Source organism: Cornus florida, unplaced genomic scaffold, assembly GCF_030987335.1.
Source record: "Cornus florida cultivar Cherokee Brave unplaced genomic scaffold, ASM3098733v1 CherokeeBrave_3.0.0_Hap2_Chr04, whole genome shotgun sequence".
NCBI lineage: Eukaryota > Viridiplantae > Streptophyta > Magnoliopsida > Cornales > Cornaceae > Cornus > Cornus florida.
The window spans coordinates 80,245,742-80,272,928 of record NW_026775574.1 but is presented as its reverse complement, the minus strand read 5'-3'; the positions used below and the strand labels follow the sequence as shown (position 1 = coordinate 80,272,928).

Sequence of the window (27,187 nt, the reverse complement as noted above, 5' to 3'; positions counted from 1 at the left end):
GATTAATGATGAGGTATAACTTTGGCTCTTTATAAGAGACGAAAACGATTGATCAATTGAAATCCCATAAGAGGAAATAACAAGAAAATTGAATGCTAGCGAGGTTAAAGTGGTCTTTCTATAGCATTCTCTTTAATTATATCAGCTCCAAAATAACATTTTATGCAACTATATCAAGTTACTTACTTATATTACAAAAAACCAGGGGCCGCTTGATATTATTTGAGGCATAAAGCAACATTTTACAATTAGGCCTTCTTATGTTTAATATATGAATATAATATTAATAAATTTTATTCAAGGAAACTTAAAACATTATTTGGATTTTTAATTTTAGAAATAGTAATTTAATTTTGTAGGCAATTAATGTGTGAGGTTCCAAAAGAAATATAATGACAATTATTGGCATGTAATAGAGATAGTGTTTTGTTTGGTAGGCAATTGATTATTGATGTGTGAGAGAGTTTAAAATAAATATAATGATAGAATAATTATTCAAATGATTTTATTTTGTAACTGTGTGAGAGTTCAAAAGAAATAGTATAACGTTGAATAGTTATTGATATGCAAGATAATTTAAAAAATTACTCCGTAAAACTTTTCCAATTTTAAAGAAACCTGTATTGATCAGTTATATTTATTTGGTAATTAATACATTGAATGAAACATAATTAATACATTAACAAAAATTTGGGGCCTCATTTTTTTTTATTGGAGCGCAACTTGTTTTTGTATTCATCACTATAATATAAATTGCATTATTTGGTAATTAATATATTAAAAGAAACATAATTAATACGGTAAAAAAAAATATGGGGCCTCTTTTTCCAATTGGGCCTAAGGAGGCCACCTTATTCACCTTATGGTTGAGCTGGCGGCCTGCAAAAAACCATCTCTATCTCGCATCTATTGCAGAAATGGAAAGCCCATTTACAGAATACTTTTCAGGCCTACTTCTGTGTGAATCTTCCTCAACCACTCTGCTTCCACTTACAAATGCTGGTTTCTTTGGCATTGGCAAAGCCATACTGTAACTTATTAACATGGAAACAACTTCTGGTATAGTTGGCCTATCAACTGCATGATCTTCTACATATAAAAGACCAACATGAATACATCTTAGAAACTGTTGTTCAATACATGAACCCCCCAGTGTTGGATCCACAAGCTCTAGAGCAGCATTTTTGTTCCATAAATTCCATGCTTGTGATTGCACAATTATCAGTTAAAATGTTGGAAACAAACACATTAGTATTTAGCAGTGAAAAAAATAAAATCAAGACCACCATTTCGTATTACTTACAAATCCTACTAGGTTAAGTGGACCTTCAATATCATAAAAGCTGTTGTTCTTTCGGCCACTCACAATTTCAAGCATTAGTACTCCAAAACTGTAGACATCAGATTTAACAGAGAAAACTCCCTCCATGCACTCAGGAGCCATGTAACCACTACCAACAAGGCAACAATATAGATAATAGTGTTTAAGTATGCCATAAATTATAAGTTTAAGAGAAGTAAACTTCACACCTATCAAAACATATATAAATAAACTTATTCGATACTTACTACGTCCCACCAATTCTTTTTGTGTTAGCTTCCGATACATTCTGCTTGCAAATTCTAGCCATACCAAAATCAGAAATTTTGGGGATCATGTTCTCATCAAGTAATATGTTACTAGCTTTCAAATCTCTATATATTATCCTATACTTGTGAAGGTAAAGTAGTCCTTGAGCGATTCCTTTAATAATGTTGAGGCGTCTTTCCCATGTTAATTGCTCATTCTTACTTGTATCTATCTCGAAATGAAGTGCAAAATATGGTACCATACGTGTTTAAATTTTTGGGACAAAGATAAAATTTCATTGACCAATTACACTTGAAACTGACGCAAATGATGTTGTAGAGAAACAAAATGGATTTCTTACCAAAGAGAAGGGAGTGTAGACACTAAAATTTTAGCGGGCTTCGATTTTCACAAATGGACCCGTTAAATATAGGCCTAATGTTTAATTAAGTTATTTAATTGGCCCAAGTTTGGTCCACTTAAATTATTTAATTTGTAATGACCCGGTCATTTTCCACCTTTTTCTTTTTTTGAAATTTTACGGATAAATTTTTTCCGTTTAATTTTCTTTTCTGAGTTTAGTTTCTCGTCACTTAGTGTCATCTCGAGTGCTCAAAAACGGTTTATGAGACTCTTTTGTTTGGATTGACAACTTTCTTTGAGGACCGAGTCATTTCTACATTTTCACTTTTCGGACACTATGCGCTATTTCGTCCTTTTCCATTTTTGTCTTATCTCCATTTGTTAGTTTTTGGCACAACCTCACTTTTCATGCTCGGAGTTAGTTTTTGACTTCATCTGCCTTCATCTTGAGTGGTTTCCTCGAAATACGTATCTTTACTTTTGTAAGAAAGTACTCTGGTTGCTCCCGGTGTCCATAGGGGTAAGGATGCACAATTCTTTAGAATCTTTTTCTTTTCTTGGGGTGTTTTTCATAAATATATTTTGAAGATATTTTATTTCAGGGGCATCTAAGAAAATATCTTTTGGAAGATATTTTCATTCTGGGGAGTTTCGCAATTAACCTTTTTTATAGGGGCCATTGTGTAATTAACGAAAGTTATTGTAAATTACCTTATTTTGAGCCTGGATCCTCGTACGGGATTTATTTTTACATTTCGTAGAGTCGTGGACTCTTAGAATTTCCTTCTGGTCATTTTTCTCCAGTTTCAGAGTTTTTGGCCCCGGTTGTCGCCGAACTTGTTCGGGTCATATCTCTTTGCTCGGGACTCAGTTTTTGACGCCGTTTTTTTTGTGGTTCATATTTTATCATTTTGAATCTTTTTCATGCATTGAGTTTTGCCATTTGAGTGCGTCTGCTCAAAATTCACTTTTCTGGACCCGGTGGTGCCATTTCGGGGCCCTTTTAGGGTTTTCCTATAAATAGAAAGTCATAAAGTGAAAAATCACTTTTTCTCTTCTTCTTCCTCTCCTTGGCCGGTAGCAATGGAAGACCATGGGGCTTCCACCATCTCTCTCCTCCTTCGATCCACTTTTTCTTGGTGAAAAGTCTTCGGCCTTAATGTTTATTGTTCTCCTCGACGTGCTCTACCTTTACCCCTTATTAGAACCCATTTCTGACCACTTTTTGAGTTTGGGTTTGAATTCAAGTTGTGATTTTCATGGGGCTTCCTTGGGATTCTTGTTCACCGTGTTGTCCCCGACAAAACCCCGAAGTTTCGTTGAATTCAGAGCTGTTTCATTTCGGTGGGGATTTGAGATTTTCATCTCAAATTGAGGTAGGGGGTGTTATAATTTACATTCTTGTTATCTTGCATGTTGTTGATGCTTATATAACTTGTATGCTTACTTTTGTTCAAGATCTAGAATTTTATTTAAATTGGATTTTTATTCTACTTAATTGAATTTTATTCAAATCAATGGATTCCTTGTGTTTTAAATCGTAGTTTATAGTCTATATAGATGCACTTGATAATTTCTTGACATTTCACATGCCATCATAGTTGAGAACTTAAGGCATGACTTGTGTGTTCCAAAATCTTGGTTGTGCATGGAATGTGGTTTAATCCATTGCTTGTATCTTGATACACTCTTGGTTGCACAACTTGTTGATTTTGGAACTTGGGATATCAATCAAGAATTGACATGGCTAGGACTTGGTTCTAGTACGGGGGAATGTCCCTCTACAACTATAGTGCGCACTAGGGGAAGGTATCCGTGGGTTAGTAGACTTAAAGTGATCGTAATAGTACAGTTTTAATTCGAGCGATATCCGAGTTTCCATATTGGTTGATTTCACTCTTTAAATTTCAAGTTGCTATTCCTTGAAGATTTAAACTTGTCGTGTTATGTGAAATGCTCCAATCTTGTTTCATTGTGATTTCATGCTTCATTCGTGATTTCACTCCTTAAATTTTAAGTGTTGTTTTCCTTGAAGATTTAAGACCTTTTCGTGTTAATTGGAATGTTCCAATCTTGTTTACTTGCATAGATATTATGCCATGTTTTTGATTCCATGTATAACTCTTGTCGTGTTAATTGGAATGTTCCAATCTTGTTCACTTACAGAGATAGTATGCCTTGTTCTTCATTTAATGTGTAATTCTTTTCGTGTTATGTGAATTGTTCCAACCTTGTCTAACTGCATAGATATTATGCATTATCCTGGACTTCATGTATTCTCTTGTTGTGTTAGCTGGAATGTTTCAATCATGTTAATTGCATTGATAATGTGATTCATGTTAATTTATAAACTTATCGTGTTCCTTGGATTATCCCAACCTTGTTCAATTTCATAGACATCATGACTCATGTTGCTTCATGTTAATATGACTTAGGAATGATCCTATATAAGCATCTTGACTTAGATTCTAGGTGGCATGGAATAATTTATACTATCAAGCATAATTTTTGAACCCTTAGATTTCAAGTGTTATCTCTTGAAGATCTAAGAACCTTGTCGTGTTATATGGAGTATTTCCTACCTTATTTAATTGCATAGACATTATGCTTTATCATGGATTTCACTCCTTAAGTTTCAAGTGTCCATTCCTTGAAGACTTAAGAACCTCTTGTGTTATATGAAACGCCCCAATCTTGTTTACTTGCATAGATATTATGCCTTGTTCTTGATTTCTTGTATAACTCCTATCGTGTTAATGTCCCAATCATGTAAATTGCATTGATAATGTAATTCTTTTATTCTAGTATCTTCTTGTCGTGTTGAATGAATATTCTAAATCTTGCTTAATTGTATTGATAATGCAATTCATGTTGATCTATATTCGAGTATCTTTCCTATCGTGTTCTTTGGATTATCCTAAACTTGATTCGTTTCATATATGTATGTATATCATGATTCGTGTTGACATTGGTCTATGGTAGCTTAGGATGCTCCCTGAGTCAAACCTTTGACATAGACGTTAGGTGGCATGACCCTTTTGAATCGTTTCATGCTAGTCCAAAAATCTGAAAGAAATCGAGTCGATACATGCTCATTCTCTATAAGTAAACTTGTTTACTCACCCCGAAGTTATTGGGGGGCTGTTTCAGGTACGAAGACTTGGTTCGTGATGTTCATCATTGCTTGGATGATTGTAAACTTGAAGGTTTTTAATTATTGTAAAGGTTGGCTTGGAATGCCACTTATAGCCTTTTATGTCAAAATGTGTATATTTGATTCCACATATGAAATGTGTACATGAGTACACTATTTACAATGTATTTGACATGTATGAGATGAGGCCGGAGGCCAATGACAAGTAGTTTGTATCCTATGTAATTTTTGACTTCATGAAATATTATGAAAATATTGAAAAATATTGAGTTTTTGTTTCACCATGTTTGCATTGGGTGTGGGAATTCCATTTTGATTCTTCTATATGGTCTCATTACTCATATATGAAGTATGGCCAAGGGCCAAATGGTATTTTGAAACCTTTTCATAGTTTTGAATTCTGAGTTTTAATTCCAAGTTCCATTTTTGTCATTTTGGCCATTGGGGGGGGGGGGGGGGGGCGGATTTTGCATCGGCTATATTTTTAAGTCATGGACCATTGTAGCACATCCTAATAGGTAAGTTACGTTTGCGTGCATGGTCGTTTCCGGGCAAAACCTCTTCCTTGGCAATTTGAGCTTTCTATGGACTCATTTTGCACTTTTGTTGCATAATCTGCTCTAGGGAAATTCTTAACTTTTCAAAGTGGTTTTATTTTCTTCTTTTAACTTGGTTGAATATAAAACATGATTTTAGGGGGGGTTTCTTCTTTGTGTTTTTCTAGAAAATGTCGTCTTGGTACCGGAAATTGTTCACGAAGTTCAGCTTTCAGTTTTACATTTAGCAGCTTTTTGGACCCTCATGACCTGATTTCATGGAAGGGCATTTTGGGCATCTTACAGTGAGTTTTTTTTCGATTCCTTCCATAGTCTCACATAGAAAACTCAATTTTAAGGGTGGTTTCTTTTTGTGTTTTTCTATAAAATGTCATCTAGAACCTTAAAAATCCAATTTTTGCCGAGAAACCTTTACTGCCAGATTTTTGGGTTGAGCGTATTGGTTTTTGCCCTCTAACCGGTTAAAAGAGGTCATCTAAATAGTTAGATGTGTGTGGGCAGTGTTTTGGTCGTCATTTTTGGTCTTCTAACCAGTTAGAAGGGCTTGGTAACCAGTTAGATGACCTAGGGTTGACTATTTTGACCGTTTTACCCCTCTTTCTTCCGTTAGCCATATCTTCTTCATCCGGACTCCGAATCAAGTGATTCTTGAGTCTATGTTCATTAATTTTTTATTGTCTTTCCAATGGTGTACTCGGAAGCACTCACTTTCATGTTAGAATTGATCGTTTTGCCCCTAGGTCCATTCTTGTCCGTTTTTGAAACGCCGTTTCCGCATTTGTTTTTCTTTGGGTCCGTGACTTCATTGAGTGTCACATTGGTGTCCTAGGGACGTGTTATGTCTCTTGAGACCATTGTTTCATATTTTGCTTCCGCATTCTGGATCCAGTTCGGGTCATCACAGGACACACTGGGTTAAAAAATTCGGGGTCGTCACAGGTGGTATCAGAGTGTCCGGGTTCGAATACCTTGGACGACGGGTTTTGGGTGCATATCATGCTCATATTTTTTTGCTTTGGTATGTCATTTGTATCTTGGTAACATATCTTATTTGATAACATGTCTGATATGATAACATGTTCACGTGTTCAGGTGTTTTGAGACATTTATTAATTGTTAAGCATGCTTTATGTGTATATATACTTCCTGATAACATGGTCGGCGTTACTATCATGTCTCGGTGTGATATCATGTCTGCGTGCTTAGGTTAGCATGACCGTATGTGACGTATGTCGGCATACCTAACGTTTTTCATTCACGTATATTGTCGTGCCACGTGCTTACGTGTTTCCTGATAACATGTTTTGATGTGATAACATTTCTGTTTGCTTGTGTGACAACTTGTTTAAAAGCTTGTTCATCTTGACATGATTATGTGCAACATATTGACATGCTTTCTATTCTTTTCCTGTATCCACTGACATGTCTTACGTGCTTCTTACTACTTGTGTGAGTAGATAGTCCGTTGCTATGTTACATGTTCACTGTTTACTTTCATAACTGGTTTTGGCATTTTCACTTGGGGTCTGTCGTAAACCTTAGATACGTTCTTGTTTTATGAGTTTCTTCATTGGATAGGAGAAATTCATTCTGTAAAGACCCATGTAAGGAACTTTCTTGTTTGTTCTGTCGGTTGATGCGAGTAAGGCTCATGTCAGCGTAGAGGATTGCGATTCATTTCCTTTTCCTTGTCTGGTGGAGTGAGACGTGGGCCAGGGCAGCACCGTTTCATTTCTTTTTCCTTCGTGGCTTCTGGATCTAAGGCCTTAAGCGTAGCGGTGCCTATGACATTGTTGTCAGAGTTTTGGGATTGGCCAAGATGGTCTGGCCAGACATCATTGGACCATATCCCATTCTCGCAAAATACCTGGTTCTCGTAGTGCTTCTGGTAATGATCGTTTCCGACATTGATGTCTTCGTATCGATACGTTTTTTTGAGTTGACCTGGTTGGGGCAGGTTATGAACTAGTGCCTTATACTATCATACTACCTTGCTGACGAGTAAGTGTGGATGGGTTTTGGTTACTGTTCGTATTGCCTTGTCATTCTCTTCTTCTATCGTGTTTTAATGTTTCGTTGTCTTGGGATTCTCTCAGTGGTTGACGTTGAGTTAACGTGCCGATTCGTATGAGGTGTTGTCTCAGTTCGTGTTTCACGTTCCTTCAGTTGATCTTGAAACTTATGGAGTTGTCCTTCGGTGCCTTATGAGGTGTCCTTTGATTTGACCTTTTGTTTGGTCCTTGTTATGTTCTTTTCCGGTATGTTCCGTGGTGGCTTCTGTCACTACACCACAAGCTTAGAGAATGTGCATTAAGGCGAGGGCCAAGTTTTACATTTATAAAAGCCACTACTACCTTCACTAAAAATATAGTTAGGGTGAGTAGGGATCGTCCCAAGGGATTGGAGTTGAATTTGGTTGTGGAATCGCTATTAGGGTTAGTAGGTCGAGTGATCAAACAAATAGTTGGTTGGTTGATTAAACTAGAGAGCAAATTAAACTAAATAATTGAATGCAATAAAGAGTAAGAGTAAAAGAGAGAGATCTTGGGGTTTAGAGGTCACCACCAAGCAATACTTTTTTACACCCTTAACAAGTGACTAATGAGGGAAATGTGCGTTGCAATATTGATGTGTGTGTGTGTTTGGTTGATTCAATTAGCAAGGGTGACCAATTAAGTATATATTATCTAAGGAACATGTGAAACGCACAATATATCTAACAATTAAGTATATATTATCTAAATAGCATGTGAAAAGCACAATATATCTAGCAAGTCATTAATCCTTTCATTAAGCTCACAAGTCAAATACACCACAAGGTTAGAGACATATGCTACTTATATTCAAAAGTATGGAACATCAAACAACAAACATGGATTGTCCTCCCATCTAATAACTATGCTACCACTACACTACAATTAAGCTAATGACATGAAATTAAACTAATTAAGTTAAGGGAGAGGCACAATCTATCAAGAAATGAGCATGAACCATCAATAAAATTACAAGAGCATTCCATTAAGCACAATGTTTTGACAATCTTTAGATCTATGGCATTAATACACATAGACATGCACCAATAACACAAGAAATGGAGACAAACACATGAACATCTATTCTAGCATACATAGACATATGGATAGAACGAAATGATCAATTAGAAGCATTAACCACATAAATCATTGAATAAACAAGATCTATATATATATAAGTGCCAAAACATGTATTACAACACTAATCCCTCAATAATACACAAAATCAAGATGTAAAAAGCATAATTGGGGTTAACTCTAGCCCCAAGAGGATGTCTAGCCACACATGGTAGTGCTTCTCCAACCCTCAAGGGCTAACTCCATGGTAGAGATTTGCTCCTTGGTTGATGAAGAGTCTCCAATGGTGTCTCTAGCCTCCTCCTCCTCTGAGCTTCCTCCTCAAGAGTTCTTACAAGGTATGATATGATATGATATGATGTAAAAAGTAATCCTTATCCTTATATAGGTAGGTCAAATGACACCCAAAAAAAGCTGGGGTCGTGCAGCAAATATTCCCCAATGATTAGATAAAGGACAACTTTTTGTGAGCTGGAAATTTAACTTTTTTGTACTGGAGGAAGTTTGATCTATCGAACCTTGGACTTGGATCGATCGAACATGGCTGAGATCTATCAAACTTAGGTTAGATCAATCCTCAATGGCGGCGCTTTTTGGATAAAAACAAATCTGAGATATTTCGAAGATATTTTTTGGGAAAAGGACAAAAGTGGTTGGTAGGGTGGTATAACTAGATAAGATCAATCATTTGGATAAGTATAAGTTAGTTCGATCGATCGAAGAATGATGTTGGATCAATCGAACTTTTAAGATCTCTGAAAATGTCATCATGGCTTTGATCCATCTTGAAGTGCTGAGATCGATCATGTTGGATCAATCGAACTTTGATCTGAGATCGATCGAAGATGTTGATTTCCACCTTTTTCTTCCTTTTGCTTCTACTTGGCTCATTTCTTTGATTCATCCCAGAATTGCTTCATTTATGCTCTTATTTGGCTAAGTTAGCTTATTTTTGGGATAAGTGCCTGAAAATGGAAATAATACGAAATCAATCTAAGATGGTAAAGTAAGATAGATAAGGGTACTAGAATACCTAAGCTTAAGGGGTTTGAAAACGCACTTTTCACTTTTCAGCGCTCATCACACCCCCAAACTTAAATATTGCTAGTCCCTAGCAATGAATTAGAAAGTAAAGGAATGAAATGAATAACTAAACAACTATGAACTAAAAAACAATAAATGGATAACGCCACTTTTGTAGGGAACACGATTGCACTTAGCATATGCAGCAAGCCTTTTAAACCCTTAGGTTTCCCCTAGTGGACGAGTGAAGTCTCGTGAGGGTTTACAGAAATGATACCCACAAATATTAAGCTCATTCTCACAAAAGAGATACCAATATTATAAACAAGCATTGGGAGAAAACTACCTCAATGATGCAATTTTTCAAACATTTCTAAGCAATCTCCCAAAATCTCAACATCAAGCAAGCTAATATGGTCCTCCACACATCAAGAAAATGATTATGCAAATCAAAACAACTCTAGAATCCTTTTTGAGTGGACCGACATCAAATGTGTTGCTATCTAAGCTAACTAAAGAATTAATCACATCCTTACCCTCAAACTAGCATACAAATCTAGTACCGATCATCAAGACAAAAAGTGAAACTTTTATTAAAGCTTTATTGTTCTAGGTGCGCTTATTCTTTTCACTCGATTTTTATTTATTTTTTATTAGGATCAAAGATGAAAGCATGGTGCAATGTGTTGATCTATTAATCTTTCTAGTGATTCATAAGGTCGAGCGTTAGGTCAATGACTCCCAAACCAGACGACTTTAGGGTATTAGACGTTCAAACACCCCTACGGACTTACAAGCTCAAATCAACTAGGCTACAAATCAAGACAACCTCTATCTAATCATTTCCTTCTTCTCACCTTTTGGGAGAAGTCCTTACTTTTTATTGCTTTTGCAACTTCTTCTTCTTCTTTTTTTTTTTTTTTTGGTATTCAATTATTAACCTAGAGTTTGGGCCCTCCACCTTTCGGCGTGAGAAGTTCAATGCTTGATGAGGCTACAATCCCTGCTAGTGAAAATGGGTTATTATCTACCTTTATTAAGAATGAATGCTTTCAATGCACTACTAGCCCAATTGGGATATAATCAATTCAATAATCAACAAAGCAATTACCCCATAAATGAATGCTAGTGTGCGCCTGTGCTAGTGTAGAATCCTAGAATGAATCTCAAAATAATCATAAAATCAATATGAACCACAAGTGCAAGCAAAATATCAATCTTTCAAAAAATTTACTCATAAATGACATCCATAAGGCATACAAGGAGTATTGAACTCTCAAGTCAAACAAATTTTAAATTTTAAGTAATATAGTCCTCAAAAGATCAAAATCATCGCTAATATGGACTAATCATAGAAAATCTCTCAAATTCACAAGTTATGTTCAAAATTTTGAATTTAAAAGTAAACACTGTAACATACACCATTTACCCCCAAACTTAAACGGCACAATGTCCTCAATGTGCAAAGAGAACAAAAGGAAAAAGTATACCGATGCAATTAAGGCAAAGAATGACTGGGACTGAAGTATCCAAAGTGGGTGGCATGGCCCCCCCAAACTTGGGATTAACTGTGGTCATGAAATTTGGCACTCGGATAAACTCATCAGATAACAAAAAGGGATAATCAGTGCACAGTGGACATGCAAGTGTAAATGAAATAAAGCAGTGAGAGAGGTATAAGGGTGGTCCTGAAAATCGAGTAGCACTCTCCCACTGAAGTCACTGTGATGCACCTGATGGAGTCAAACAGATAGATATGAGAACATAATAGATGACATCCATAGCAAAAATATATATAAAGAAAATAAAGTATATAGTACATCAAAAGAGCAAAGCCGACATATCCGGCTGTAAATAATATACAGTGACAAAAATAAAGTATAGATCACAGAGGTGTAGTATAAAAAGATAGAAGAAACTGGGAATCATAGGTGGAGGAGGCAGGACTGGCAGGGCGAGCTTTGCGGATATCCCTAGATAAATCTCGGAGTGCAATCATGACATCCATGCGGAATGTAGCAAAATCAGCTCGATGGGCTACAATATCGACTCGAATGGCAGCAGTATCAGCTCTGATAGCAACCACTGCATCCTCAAGAGCTTGAAGACGCTCTCCAAGCTGGGGTTCTGACTAGGAGCCTCAGGTATGGATGAATCAGAAGAAAGATCCTGAGTCTGCTCCTCCTCGTGTACTGACGACCCAGTTGGAGAGTGCTGCTTTGCGTCATCTGCAGGTTGCTTTCCTCAGCCTTGAGCTCCTCTGCAACCATTAATGCATGGTCCTGCAGTCTGGTGATAATAGCATTGTAGCTCTTGTTCCAGTCCTTCTTCAAGAAGTAACAGGAACCTCTCTCAAGGTGCTCTTGAGGATGAAAAGGATAGCGCTGATTGATCAGTATCTGGGTGATGAGGTGGCCAAATGGGAGAGACTTAGCCTTTCCGGGCTTCTCCTTGCTGATATACTCATCGAAGAGCTTCCTCATCACGCTCCAAATGAGCGCGTGGATAGATACCCAGTGGCCTGTATAAAATGCGTAGAGGGCTGTCAGATAGTCTCTTCGCCGCTGAATCTTGTGCCTGGCCATATAGATGTTCCGAAAGAGAATGGAATCAAAGAACCATAGGTCATTTGGAAGAAAGGTGCGGGTGGCGAAAGTCTCGCCATCGGCATGGTGACCTGTCAGAAATACTACCATGTCGGCATAAGAAGTCCTGTATAGCCTAGGATAATGCTCTTGTAGCTCCGAAGGGTATCGGTGTGGACAGTGGCATGATCTGGCTAGCGTGTCCACAGTAATAGTAATCTGATGGCCATCTATAGTAGTGACCAGCTCTGCCGTGGTACGGGGGGACGGTCGGAGGTTCTGGAAGAACATCCGTACTAGTTGCGGGTAGATTGGCTCAGGGGTAAGAATAGCTACAAGGCCCCTCTGGATAATATCATGATAAGCTGATCGGGTCAGTACCGATCTGGAGAAGAAATCTGTGTCGAACACTGACTCATGGTCCACTGTCAAATACGCATATCTAGGCCTGGGCCTGTCACGCTCTCGAGCTGGCTGGTGTGGTGGAGATGGTAATGGTGAATGCTCAGCCTCAGCATGTGATGGAGATGGTGATGGTGTAAACGCAGGCTGAGCCTTAGAAGTAGATGGAATATGATCATCCTCAGCCTCATGAGCAGGTGACTGAGGTGGAGTAGGCTCTAATGGCTCCTTCTGTGCATGAGAGGGTTCTGCTGGCTCCTCTATCCTAGGTCTGATATGTCTCCGAGGCCTGTGTTTGGCAACAGTCTTGCGCTTAGTCATGGCCTAAAAAATAATTTAAAAACTTGCAAGGGGAGTCAATGCCAAAATGAAGAATTGAAAGCACAAAATAGAAACATGCATGTCAAATAAGATAGACAAAACATATAGATGACATAAATCTATGCAAGTGACAGATATGAAGCATGCTAAACAATGTAAGTATGAAATGCATCCAATGTGGAATATCACAGGCATTGGCAATGAATGAGATAGCATGGACACAAGATAAGATGCATTGAATGTGTGTATGAAATATGTGAAGTTCGATTGATCACAAAAAAGTGTAAGATCGATCTCAAAACTTCGATCAATTTGAGAAACTGAAAAAGATGAGTTCGATCGATCTATCAAGATCAATCTGAGATAGAAGTTCGATCGATCGAACTGTGCGAAGATGAAAACTGAAAAGTCACAGATCTACGACTTTGAAAGCATGGGGGCCACATGAACAATGTCGTGGGCCCATTAACACAACAATTCCTCAATCCTAGTCACTTTACAAAGCCCATACTCCCACAAATCAAATAAAAACTCAAAATATATATACATATATACAAATCTATATACACATATATATAACATGATTCAAGTTTCATCAATGGATGAAATCATCAACAATACATCCTAGATCTAACAGTAGGCAACATGTATTGAACAAATTGAAGCTTGAAATCACAAGATGTGGCTCGGATCTTACCTCAAGTCGCGAGAGAAGATGAGAGGAAGATAGAGATGAAAATCCGAGAGGAGAGAGAGAGAATCAACCAGAGATTCGCCGGAGACGATGATGAAGATGGGTGCACAATGGTGACGGGAATGAGGGACAATGGTTTGGAGGGTTGGATCGATCTAATGAATTGATCTTGAGACCCTTAAGGTCTATTTTTAAAAACTTTTCCCGATTAGTTCGATCGATTGAATTGAGATTTCAGATCGATCGAACTTTGATGATCTCTCTTCAAAGTATTTTTCGAATTTTTGAAATTTTTGAAAAATTAAAAACTAAAATTAAAAATTAAAAATTAAAATTGAAAAATAGAAAATATTTTTGGATTTTTGAAAAATAAAAGTAAAAATAAAATAAAATAAAAATATTTTTGAAATAAATAAAGTAAAATCCCTTTTTTTTATTATTTTTTTTTAATAAAATATAATAAAATCTTTTTGGGATTTTTGGAAAAGAAAATAAAATAAAAATATTTTTGGATTTTTTTCTTTCTTATTTATTTATTTATTAAAAAGTCAAATGAAGTCAAACAAAAGTCAAAAAAGAGAATTGAAGAACTGAGATCGATCTGAACAAAATGTTCGATCGATCAGACAGAGAGCAAAAATATGTAGGTTTTTGGTTCAAAAATTTGGTTAAGTGTTGGAACACAAGATCGATTGAACTTTGAAGTTGGATCGATGAAGAACTTCAGATCGATCTTGAAATGTTTTCGATCGATGAGATATAGAGCTAAAATGTGCAGGTTGATGAAGGCTCAAAATATTTCTAAGTGTTGGAGCACGAGATCGATCGAACTTTGAAATTGGATCGATCTAAGGTCTTCTGATTGATCTGAGAATAAGTTCGAACGATGGGACAGAGAGGTGATTTGGATGCTGGTGGATGCAGGTAGAAATTTTTTCTAAGTGTTGGATGCAGGTGGAAGTTCGATCGATCGAACTCTCATTTGAGATCGATTGAACTTATGCAAAATGCTCAATCACAACATAAAAGTTCATGCAATCCTAATCACAATCCTTAGCAATGCATATAAACTAAAAACAAGTATCTAGACTTCGTAAGAAATGAAATTAAAGATAGAAATGAGGGAGGAATAGGGTTTTGACACCCTACGAAATGTTTTGCTAGTCTTTAACGTCTCTAGCAAGACGTTGGGCTCTTTTAGTTAGGATCAAAGATCTTGTAATGCATCCCCTCCTTGTTGGGGTGATAGATACTTTGAATTCCACCCAACAAATAGTTCTTTGAAGAACTTGTTGAATTAAGATCAAAAGGAACTTTTGATCCCTTGTCAATGCAATCACAACCTTTGGGCTTCCATGCCCTTTCAAGGCAAGAATTTGAAACAAGACTTTGAAAATGCAAGGTTGAAGATGATTCCTTTGAAGTTTTGGTCTTACACAAAAGCTCACTTCCTTGACATTGAAGATCATAGCATTTATCTATAACATTAACTTCTCCTTCATATTTGTCAAATGAGTTGGCTGTGGAATTGAAGATATTCAACTTCATCTTCATGTGGCCAAATGAGATCTTCATTATCCCCATCCTACAATTGATGTTGGCATTAGCGGTTACCAAAAAAGGACGGCCAAGGATAACTGGAATTTGGCTTTTAGGATTGGGGACCTGTTCCGTGTCAATGACAACGAAATTAATGGGGAAGAAGAATTTGTCAATCTTTTAACAAAACATCCTCAATTATACCCCTAGGCTTCTTAATGGATCGGTCTGCAAGTTGTAAAACTACCGGCGTCGGTTTCAATTCACCTAGGCCTAATTTGACATAAACCGAGTATGGAAGAAGGTTAACACTTGCTCCTAAGTCAAGAAGCGCTCGATTAATGATATGATCACCATTAATGCATGTAGTAGTAGGTGAACCGGGGTCCTTAAACTTTGGTAAGGTGTTATGTTGCAAAATTGAGCTTACTTGTTCGGTCAAAACCACTTTTCTTAGTGCTTGGCTCTTGTTCTTCCGCTTTTGGGTGCATAAGTCTTTCAAGAATTTGGCATAAGCCGGAATTTGCTTGATTGCATCCAAAAGTGGAAGATTGACTTTCACTTGCCTAAACATTTCCATGATTTCATTGGTTTTTGCCTTTTGCTTATCTTTTGAAATGGATCCTTTTAAGGCATCCGGAAATGGAGTTTTTAACTCAAAAACTTTTTCAGCACTTTATTTTGAAAACTCTTCAACACAAGAATTTTTCAAATCGTTTTGTTTCAAATCATTTTTCAACAAAACCTTTTCAAATTCATTTTTCGGCAAATCTTTCTTCAAATCATTTTCAAAGTCATTCTTCAAATCATATTTTGAAGCTTTCTCATTCACAAGATCATGTATATGCAATGAAGGAGGAATGGGATGTGAAACAGGATGGGTGACAACTTGAGGTTGCACCGGTTCACTCTCTTCATTGAACTTTTTGACTTGATTGTCCACAATCCTACCACTTCGCAAGGTAGTCACTGCATTAACATGTTCAATGGTGTGGCCTTCTGATGAGGGATGGGTTTCCACAACACATTGTTGCTTAGGTGGGGCATTCATATGCATCTTTCCCTTCTCTCTTGCATTAAGAGTGCTTCCTATTTTCCCTACTTGGGTTTCTAGCTTTGCAATAGATTGAGAGTGGGAATGAAGCAATTGTGTGTTTGCCTCAAGAGTGCCCAAAGTATTTAAAACTTTTTCTTCGAAGGCGGGACTTCTAGCATTTCTTTGGGAATAAGATTGGTTGGGAAAATGAGAGTTAACAAATTGATTCCCTTGTGATTGATAAGGTTTATAACCTTGGGATCCTTGGTTTTGAAGTGGAGGTGGAATGTACTTCCCTTAAAAACAGCCTTGGGAAGGGTTTGAGCCCTCTCCTTGGTTTTTCCAAGAGAAATTCGGATGATTTCTCCAACTTGGATCATTAGAACCAATCCTCATCTCTCTTGGCAAAGGGAATGCACTTGACGTTTCAACCTTTGGAAGGGTCTTTCCTCAGGATGATGAAGAAGGATGGACTCTGGTGACAAGAAAAAAACCATGGAAGTAACGAGCTGACATTTTTTAGACTAGTTATTTTGACAGGGGGTGAAGGGAGAAGAAACCTCAATATCACTATAAGCAGTCTGGCCATAATAGAAAATGGGTCAAGAAGACACAGTCAACCAAACACACCTATATAAGAAAAAGGATCCAGAAGCCCATTACTTTGCAAGAGTTCTTTCCAGAAGGATATCTAGATGACGAAGTTGTAATAGCTTACATGGTTTCAACTAAAACGAGCCTTGATGGTGAGAATAACAAGGATTAAGATTTTGCCCAGACTGTGGAGAATCATACAAAGGATGTAGCCATCATTGAAAAGTTCGATGATGATAAAGTAGTCGGAGGTACGCTAGATTCATGTTATGCACCAATTATTTTCACTGACGAAGATCTTCAGTTGGGTTCGAAGCTGCATAATTGTCTTCTTTTCATCTCCGGTTACATAAAAGAACAAAGAGTTACTCGAATTCTTGTTAATGGTGGATCAGCGGTGAATCTCATGCCAAAATTTACGATGAAAAATCTCGGCATCATAGTCGACGAGTTATCTCGTACCTATTTGATTATTCAAGGTTTTAACTAAGGAGGACAGAGAGCTATTGGTATGATTCGGGAAAAACTAATTATTGGCGAGCTCCAAGCTGAAACCTTATTCCACGTTATTTATGCAAAGACGTCCTACAATTTGTTGTTGGGAAGGCCTTGGATACATAGTAATGGTGTCATTCCATCGACTCTTCATCAGTGCTTCAAATTCTATAAGAATGGTGTACAAACAGTTGTGGTGGACCATAAACCATTTACAGAAGCAGAATCTCATTTTGTCAATGCCAAGTTCTATATCGATCATGATACACCTTCTGAAGTGCCCATCCCAAGCCATCCATTTACACAAAAGGTTCAAGAGGTTCAATCTACAAAAACAAAAAAAGCGTTAAGAGATCCATTAGATGTTTCAGTGACAGACATTGTAAAGATAGCTAAAACGAGAGGGGTCTCGATAAAAGCACATCGGACGAAACCTATTTTAAAGTATGTTCCAAAATCTCAACTACAAGAAGGGCAGTCACCTGTCATTGAGATACTTGAAACCAAGGAATTTAAATTGAAGATGTCACAAACCAAAGAAAAAGAAGATGTGCAAAAGCTGAAAGGAGAGTTAACTCTTCCTCTCACCAAGATTCAAAAGTCTTCGCCTTCCAAGCCTCCGTTAAAAGGGTTCATGCGGCCTTCTCAATCTCTGGTCAATCATGGATCACTTCCAAAACAAAGGACTGATGAAGGATTCGATCCTAAAGTATACCAACTCATGGCTAAGTCGGGGTATGATTTTACAAATCCTACAAACCTTGGAAAACTGAATTCAGAGGTTATCGGTGAGAAAATGCATGGCCTCAATGAGACACAGAAGAAGTTGAAAGATTAAGGGCATAAAATCATTCCACCCAAGTTTGGTATCGGTTTCGTACTTTCTGAGCCACTTCGATTTCACATCATAAAAAAGGATAAAAAGTCAAACACTTTTTACATTGGGTTTGAAGAAGTCAAAGATGAACAAGACCAACAGACTATGCATCAAAAATCAGTCTTCGATCGTATAGGAGCTCCATGTGATCGAGCATCTGTATTCAATAGGTTGTCAAGCCAAAAGTCAAATGTCTCAAGTTCTCATGTCAACAGTTTGCCTCGTACCTCTGTTTTTAACAGAATGAGCTTTCATAACCAAGGAAGAAAATTTTCACAACCTCAATCTCGAAAGTTAGTAGTTAATCAGATTGGTACTATTAATGATGCACCACTAAGAAGCAGTAAGAGTGGAAAGTCAGAGAAAACTAACATTGACGTGGTGAACAATAGTGAAGTTCGGAGCCTAGTTCCCTCACGAATAAAACGTATGACAGAGGTAGATGTCACTAATGATGTTACATTAAAAGCTCGAAGGCGAACCGTTGTATTCACTAATCAAGCAAAAGAAGTGGATAAAACAAAAGACATTGGCGAATCATCTTATGTTACTTCATACTACATCACTGTTGAAGAGGAACCTGCCTCTGAACAACCAGATGACATCGAGAAAGCTCCACCAACACTAGAAGACGGGGGGCAGGCTACCGTTGATCAACTCAAAGAACTCAACTTAGGGACTGATGATCAACCCAGGCCAGTTTTCATTAGTGCATTCTTAAGCCCCTCAGAAGAAAATGATTACTTTCAATTGTTGTCTGAGTACAGGATGTCTTCGCTTGGACATACAAAGAGATGCCCGGTTTTGATCCTAAAATTACAGTGCACAATCTTGCTATCAAACATGGGACACGTCCGATTAAGCAGTCTCAACATTTCTTCCGTCTAGAGCTAATTCCGAGGATAGAGGAAGAACTCAAAAAATTGATTGAAGTAGGGTTCATTTGTGAGGTCAAATATCCAACATAGATTTCGAGCATTGTTCCAGTGAAGAAGAAAAATGGACAGATTCGAATTTGTGTGGACTTTCGTGATTTGAATGAGGTATGCCCAAAAGATGATTTTCCTCTTCCCATCCTCGAACTCACTCTAGATGCAACCACAGGGCATGAAGCTCTCTCGTTTATGGAATGTTGCTCCGGGTACAATCAGATAAGAATGACTCTGAAAGATAAGGAACTAACTGTTTTTCGCACTCCTAAAGGCATATATTGCTACAAAGTTATGCCTTTCGGACTCAAAATTACGAGAGCAACATACCAGTGTGCCATGCAAAGGATTTTCGACGATATACTCTATAAGATTGTTGAATGTTATGTTGATGACTTGGTGGTTAAGACGAAAGAACGAAGGGATCATTCACAGGATCTATGTATAGTTTTTAATTGCCTCCAAAAATTTCAACTCAAGATGAATCCTCTTAAATGTGCATTTGGTGTGACTTTAGGGAAATTCCTGGGATACATTGTATGTCATCGTGGTATTGAGATTGATCCTAATAAAGTGGAGGCCATTCAAAAGATGCTGCCACCAAAGAATTTACACGAGCTTCGAAGTTTGTAAGGTCAACTTGCGTTCATTCGTAGGTTCATCTCAAATTTGGCTGGCCGTTGTCAGCCTTTTAACCGACTCAAGAGGAAAGACGCCCCATTCATCTGGGACCAATCTTGCCAAAATGCTTTTGATAGCATCAAAAAGTATCTTCTCAATTCTCCGGTATTGGGAGCACCTGTACTTGGAAAACCGCTCATACTTTACATTGCTGCGCAAGAAGAATCGTTGGGTGCCTTACTTACTCAGAATAATGAAGAACATAAAGAAAAGGCATTGTATTACCTAAGTCGCAGACTCACCCTGACGGAGCGAAATTATCCTCCAATTAAAAAAACATGCCTCGCATTTGTCTTCGCCTCTAAGAAATTGAGGCCTTATTTCTTGGCTCATATGATACATCTTGTTACAAGGGCTGATCCTCTCAAATATATCATGTCTAAACTGGTCATTTCCGGATGCTTGACGAGGTGGTCAATTTTGTTCAACGAATTTGAAATTGTTTATGTGCCACGAAAAGTAATGAAAGGATAAGTCTTGGCAGATTTCTTAGTTGACCATCCTATTCCAGCTGATTGAATTTTTTTTGAAGATTTTCCTGATGAAGATGTCTTCCTTGTGGACATCCTCCCTCTGTGGATGATGTTTTTCGATGGGGCAGCACGAGCAGACGGGGCTGGAGCAGGAGTAGTGTTTGTCTCTCCAAAAAGACATGTTATTCCATACTCTTTTGCACTCGCTGAAAACTGCTCAAATAATGTAGCTGAATATCAAGCCCTAATCATCGGCCTTTAAATGGTAAATGAGATGAAGATCACGGATCTCAAAATCTATGGAGACTCTAAGTTAGTGATTAACCAACTTTTTCAAGAATATGAGGTTAAGAAAGATGATCTAGTGCCATACCATCGTTATGCCTCTCGTTTGTTGAAACAGTTTGATAGTGTCGTGCTATAACATATTCCGAGGAAAGAAAATCAGATAGCGGATGCTTTGGCAAATTTAGCTACAACATTGGCGTTAACTGATGAGGACCTGGTTGATGTTCCTGTATGTCAACGATGGGTCTTGCCACAAGTCTTGGAAGATAAATGTGAAGAAAGTAATTTGGTTTCTTGCTGGACATAAGAGGAAAAAGACTGGAGGCTCCCTATCATTGATTATCTGGAACATGGAAAGCTTCTTAAAGACCTACGCCACAAGACTGAAATACGAAGACGAGCACCTCGTTTCATCTTTTACAACGATATGTTGTATAGACGTTCATATGAGGGTCTTTTCCTTCGCTGCCTTGGAAATGACGAAGCAACCTATGCAATGAAGGAGGCACATTCTGGGATTTGTGGAGCCCATCAATCTAGTCCAAAGCTTCACTTTCGTACCATGGTCAAGGATTGCGTAGAGTATGCGAAGAGGTGTCAAGCCTATCAATTCTATGCTAACTTCATACACTAACCACCAGAACCGTTGCACCCTACTGTGATGTCATGGCCATTTGATGCATGGGGATTAGATGTAGTTGGTCCTCTAGACAAGTCTTCAAAGGGCCACTTGTATATCTTGGCTTCCACTAGTTATTTTTCTAAATGGGCGGAAGCTGCACCCTATAAACATGTGAAAAAGGAAACAGTGGTTGATTTCATCAAGTCTAACATTATTTATCGATATGGTGTCCCTCGATACATCATTACTGATAATGGGATGAATTTCAAAAATAGTTGGGTAACCGACCTTTGCGAGAAGTTTGGCTTCAAATAACGTAAATCCTCCATGTACAATGCCCGTGCAAATGGTCTCACGGAAGCATTCAATAAAACTCTTTGTGAGTTATTGAAGAAAGTAGTCAACCAGACAAAGAGAGATTGGCATGAGCGAATGGAAGAAGCATTGTGGGCATACCGCACTACGCATCGTACACCTACTCAACCAACTCCATATTCTCTTGTCTATGGCATGGAAGCGGTTCTTCCATTGGAACAACAGATCCCTTTGTTAAGGATAGCCATACAAGAAGGTCTTATAAGTGAAGAAAATGCCATCTTACGTCTTCAAGAACTGGAAACATTGGATGGAAAGAGATTAGAAGCTCAACAACAGTTAGAGTGTTATCAAGCTCGACTTTCGAAAACATTTAATAATAAAGTTTGATCTCGATCATTTCAAGTTTAAGACTTAGTATTAGCTGTTCGTAGACCAATTGTCATGAATCGCAAGGGGAATAAATTTGTATCCAAATGGGATGGACCATATATTGTTCGTGAAGTTTATACTAACGTCGCATATCTCATTATTGATGAAGACGGAGTAAAAGTGGGGCCCATTAATGGCAAGTTCCTGAAGCGATACTACCCATGAAGGCAATGCTCCTGATCGTATGAGCTTAAACTGCACTATGCTCTTGGCCCGCATGAGCTAAAACTGTGTACGGCCCCAATAATAATAATAATAATAAAAGAAGTTATTTTTAACCGAACTACGTCATTGACTTGATCCCTATAATGGTATATAGGCAGCTTGGAGGTTTGTTCCAAGTTCAGTCATAAAAAAAAAAAAAAAAAAAAATAAAAAATAAAAAATTTCTTCGTATTACTCCTGGCCCGTAAGAGTTTAAACTGTGAACAACAGAATAAATAAAACTCTTGATGCTTTTATTAATCAAAATGAAAACTTGCACACTGAGTCAGATCTTTTGGCGAAGCTTCAGCTTGAAATCATCATCAAAACTGATAATGGCTAACGATACTGGTGGTATGACCTCTTAGAGTTTCTTCTTACTCTCTGAATGGTTGATGTCTGATGTCTGATCTGTGGCTAATGAAGACTGCATCTACATCTGTCGTTGCTCTCCGAATTGATTAGTTGTTGCTGACGACGCTCTGGCGATGGCTAACAATGCTGGTGGTATGACCTCTTGGAGTCTGTTCTTACTCTATGAATGGTTGATGTCTGATCTATGGCTAATGAAGACTGCATCTGTCGTTACTCTCTGGATTGATTCGTGGCTGCTGACGACACTATCTATGCTTGGTCGTATGACTTTTCGGAGTCTTGTCTCGCTCTATCAATGGCTGTTGGACGATCCATGGCTGATGAAGATGCAGATGGTAATAGTATGGGGCTTGAAACTCTTGAAAAACACCATGGTTGACTAGCACTCCCTGAAAAAAAAAAGAAAAAAAAAAAAATCATCAAAAGTGTGGATTAGCATGGATGGAAGATTTTAGCTCTGAAGGAACAATGGGTCCTTACGGACTAGATGCGTTCCGAATGAACAATGGGTACTTACGGACTAGTTGCGTTCCGAAGGAATAATGGGTCCTTACGGACTAGATGCGTTTCGAAAGAACAATGGGTCCTTACGGACTAGTTACGTTTCGAAGGAACAATTGGTCCTTACGGACTAGTCAAAAAAGTTTGTGAAAAAAAATTCCAACAAGCGTGGAAAGTAAAAAAAAAAAAAAAAACAAAAGTAGAAAAGTTTCTCCAGCAAGCGTGGAGAGAAAAAAAGAAAAAAAAAAAAAGTTTCTCCAGCAAGTGTGGAGAGAGGGAGAGGGAAAAAAAAAAAATGATGAAGAAGAAGAAAAAGAAGAAAGAAGAAGGAAAAAATATACCAATTATTTGTGTTCAAGCAGAGGCCACAATCCAATACAGTCTTCAGAAGTACGTTGTGATCTGACAAGTCTTTAAAGATTATTGGAATTGATGTCAAACCTTATAATATTGAGGATATATATAGGCAACAAGATACCTCCAAGTTGTATTGGGATTTGGACAATTCAATTCAAATAGGAAAGTCAAATTCCAATCCAAAATTGGATTAAAAAAAAAAAAAAAAAGAAAAAAAAAGAGGAAAGTTGGATACTTCAAGTCCCACTTGAAAAAGGAGATAGGTCCTGTCACTCTTGGAACTCGAAATGGGGGCAATTTGTAGACACTAAAATTTTAGTGGGTTTCGATTTTCACAAATGGACCCATTAAATATGGGTCTAATGTTTAATTAAGTTATTTTATTGGCCCAAGTTTGGTCCACTTAAATTATTTAATTAGCCCAACTCAGATGGTTAAATATAAAGGTAATTATTCCTAATAAAATATATTTGGAATAATTATTTTTAAGGATAATTATTATAATATAACCGGCCTGGCCCAGTTATTATTTTATCCTTATCAGGAGATGACACATGTCATCATCCTATGGATCCAAGAAGCTTATAAATAGAGGCCTGGAGGAAGAAGGAAGGAGGTACACAAATTCAGAATTCAGAAGTCTAGAGACTCAGAAATCCAGAGACTCAGAAGTTAAAGACACAAATTCAGAATCCAAACTCAAAAGCAAAGAACATCAAACACATCCAACAACATGCCATTCTTCATCAAATCCCACAGTGATTAACAATAAGCACATCCAACGAATGTACCATTCTTCATCAAATTCCACGGTGATTCAAGAACAAGCTCGTACAGCCCTTGGATCCAACTAATAACAAAAAGGAGATCGAATCAGAGGACCATTCTTTTTGTAAAAGATATCACAAACGATTGTACTCCAAATATTTATGATTTAATAAATTATTATTTTGCCCATATTTTGTCTTTATTTGCAAAGAACAAAATTTGTGTGTACAGGGAGTCCAAACTTTTGTTAGGCATGTATTCATATACCAACATCTTCTCATCTCCTTGAATGCAACAACATAGAAGCCTCACCAGATTCATGTGTTGGAGTTTGGCTATGAGTATGAGCTCATTCTTGAACTCCACCAATCCTTGTCCCGATCTTCTCGATCTTCTTGAAAGTCACTTTACAGCTATTTCACGTCCCTCAGGCAATTTTCCCTGGAATATATAAAAGTTCATTACCTAATAATGCATCCTTAGATCTAGGCTAAGAAACAGACTAATGCTATAAAAATAAAAAACTTAAACCCCATACAAACCAATGCGTCATTGTTTTCTCCTATTTGTGTGTGTGTATGTATGTGTGCGTGTATAGGAAAACAAATGACAATTGAAATCCATTGATGGAAAAACTGAAATATTCGATTGTGCAAGGAATTTATACAAGGGCAACGATTTCTTTTCTGGATTGTACCTTGTAAACTGGTCCAAAACCACCCTCTCCAAGTTTACATTCCGATGAGAAGGAACTTGTAGCATGCAAAGCTAAATACCTTGAACTCGTGACCCTTATTCCCGTCAAGTTCAGGTTCATCTCCATTTGATGTCATAAGTTCAAGTAAAACTTTCTTCTCTGTATTCTCTATTTCGATAGAATACAAAACTAAACCTGTCATTCCATAAAAATAATAGAGACTAGGGTGAAACATGACAATGTGACAAACAAATCTATTATTTGTTAGGGATGTACCTCGTCCTCGTCGTTTATTTTTTCTTCTTAAAAAGCACAAGAGGACGAAAAGAAGCATTACTAATGCAACTACTACAGCAATGACAATCCATATCCATTTCTTCTCTCCTGCATTTAATTATTACAATAATTGTAAAGTAGAATATTCCAAAATAGTTCTTCTCATTTTCTGAATGTAAAACAATGATTTCTGACTAGTGATAAATGTTCAAATTGCACATCTTTTGAATTAAATATATATATATATATATAGTTTATTTAGAAACATAATCTTTACTGGGCTACACTAGTTAAGGTTAATTGAAATTACGAATGGACAAAAGAATGAATCGAAATTTTGTGCGCATGATGGATAAAACATATAGACAAAAAATGAAATGATGATTTTGTGTGTATGTAGGTGAAACTAACACCAAGTAAATAGCCTTTACTTTTAAAGCTGGTTCATTTGTTCCGGATGATATTTAGAACGAGTGCCTAATGTTATTTGAGTATGATTTGAGAAAACCTACTCTTTCTTGGAGACTCGGAAATAAGAACATATTGTTGGACTGCAGCACCACTGTAATCTTGACGAAACACCAAATTTCCTTTCCAAAATACGCATCCTGTCCCATAATCATTAAAACCAACACAATCACAATCTTTCCAACATATGTCCCTACAATCACTGAGACCAAGACTCTCATTATTGTCAGATGATGCTTCACTAGGAATGAAGCCCCCAGATCGTAGATCAAACTTCTGGTGGCGATTCCTGCACTTGGGCTGCTCCCATAGCTCACGCCCACTGTAGGCTAATTCTGATCCCCGCGTATTGTAACCATAACAAAGTTGTACTTGAGCAATCACAGGCCTACCTTGATTATCAGATATGAGACCCTGGTAACCTAGCACCCATGCTGATATAATTTTTTGATCATCTGGTGTAAGTACAGGATCTATTATAAGCGAATAAGTAAAATACTCCTCTTCCGCATCAGTAACATTGGTGTAATTATAATTCCAGTTGAAAATATCAGGTTTTGGCAAGAATTCAAATGCCTTATCCTTCAACACCCCACTAGTCCAATAAATCGTCCCTCGTTGCCTAACAACCAATCGGCGTCCACTAGGATCCCATTCAAGAGTGAAAGCCCCTAGAGCTGGTTCATCCTCAGCAAACCAAGATGTAAGAGACCAGATCCGTCCAGTCCTGTGGTTGACACCTAATTTCATCCCCGGTATAAGCGTGTCGGTAGGATAGTCAAAACTCTCCCAGAGTACCTGCGGCTTTGTTGATCCATTGGAATTTGCCTCTCACTACAAAGTTTCCTGAATCCAACAAAGTTGCAGTTATGTTAATGGTGCCGGCTTTACTCGCATATAGCTCAGTAGAGTTCCCTCCATTGTATGTAATAATCAGTTTCCCGGCTTTGTCTATACTGAGAACACCAGAATTGTTATATATAGGTGAGTTTCTGTTGGCAACCCATACTGCCCGTTGATCATGGGAATTTGTATACCATATTCCTCCTAAGTAAGTATTATTGCTGTCTGAGTACCCCGAAGGCGGAGGCTTAAAGAATCCCAAGGTGAAGATTTTACTTGAGGAAACTAGGAAAGTGGAGGAGGATGAGTTGAGCATATCAACTTGTTGGAGTGTGTGTGATGATGCATCAAGAAAGGCCAACAAGGATGACAAAATGTGAGAGAAAATTATGAAAGTGAAAATTTTCTTAGATCAGGCCATGATAAACAACGTGTAGAACAATGATTTAAGCAGGCTGAATGGGTTTTGGCACGTATATAAACTCTAATCTGTTGACTTCAAAAATCATCCGATTTCCTGGAAAATACCCACCACGTAATTTCCATGGTGTTACTCTCCATACGGGTGCATGAACTAGTATTCAACAACGCAACTATTGTGATTGAATGAGTAGATATTTTTCTTGGGTCCCTCTTTA

General features: G+C 37.6%; 1 pseudogene; it reads right to left on the bottom strand.

Annotated features, from left to right (window-relative positions):
- Positions 1-895: 895 nt before the first annotated feature.
- Positions 896-26,985, bottom strand: LOC132305191 (G-type lectin S-receptor-like serine/threonine-protein kinase CES101; annotated as a pseudogene).
- Between the last annotated feature and the right edge of the window lie 202 nt (positions 26,986-27,187).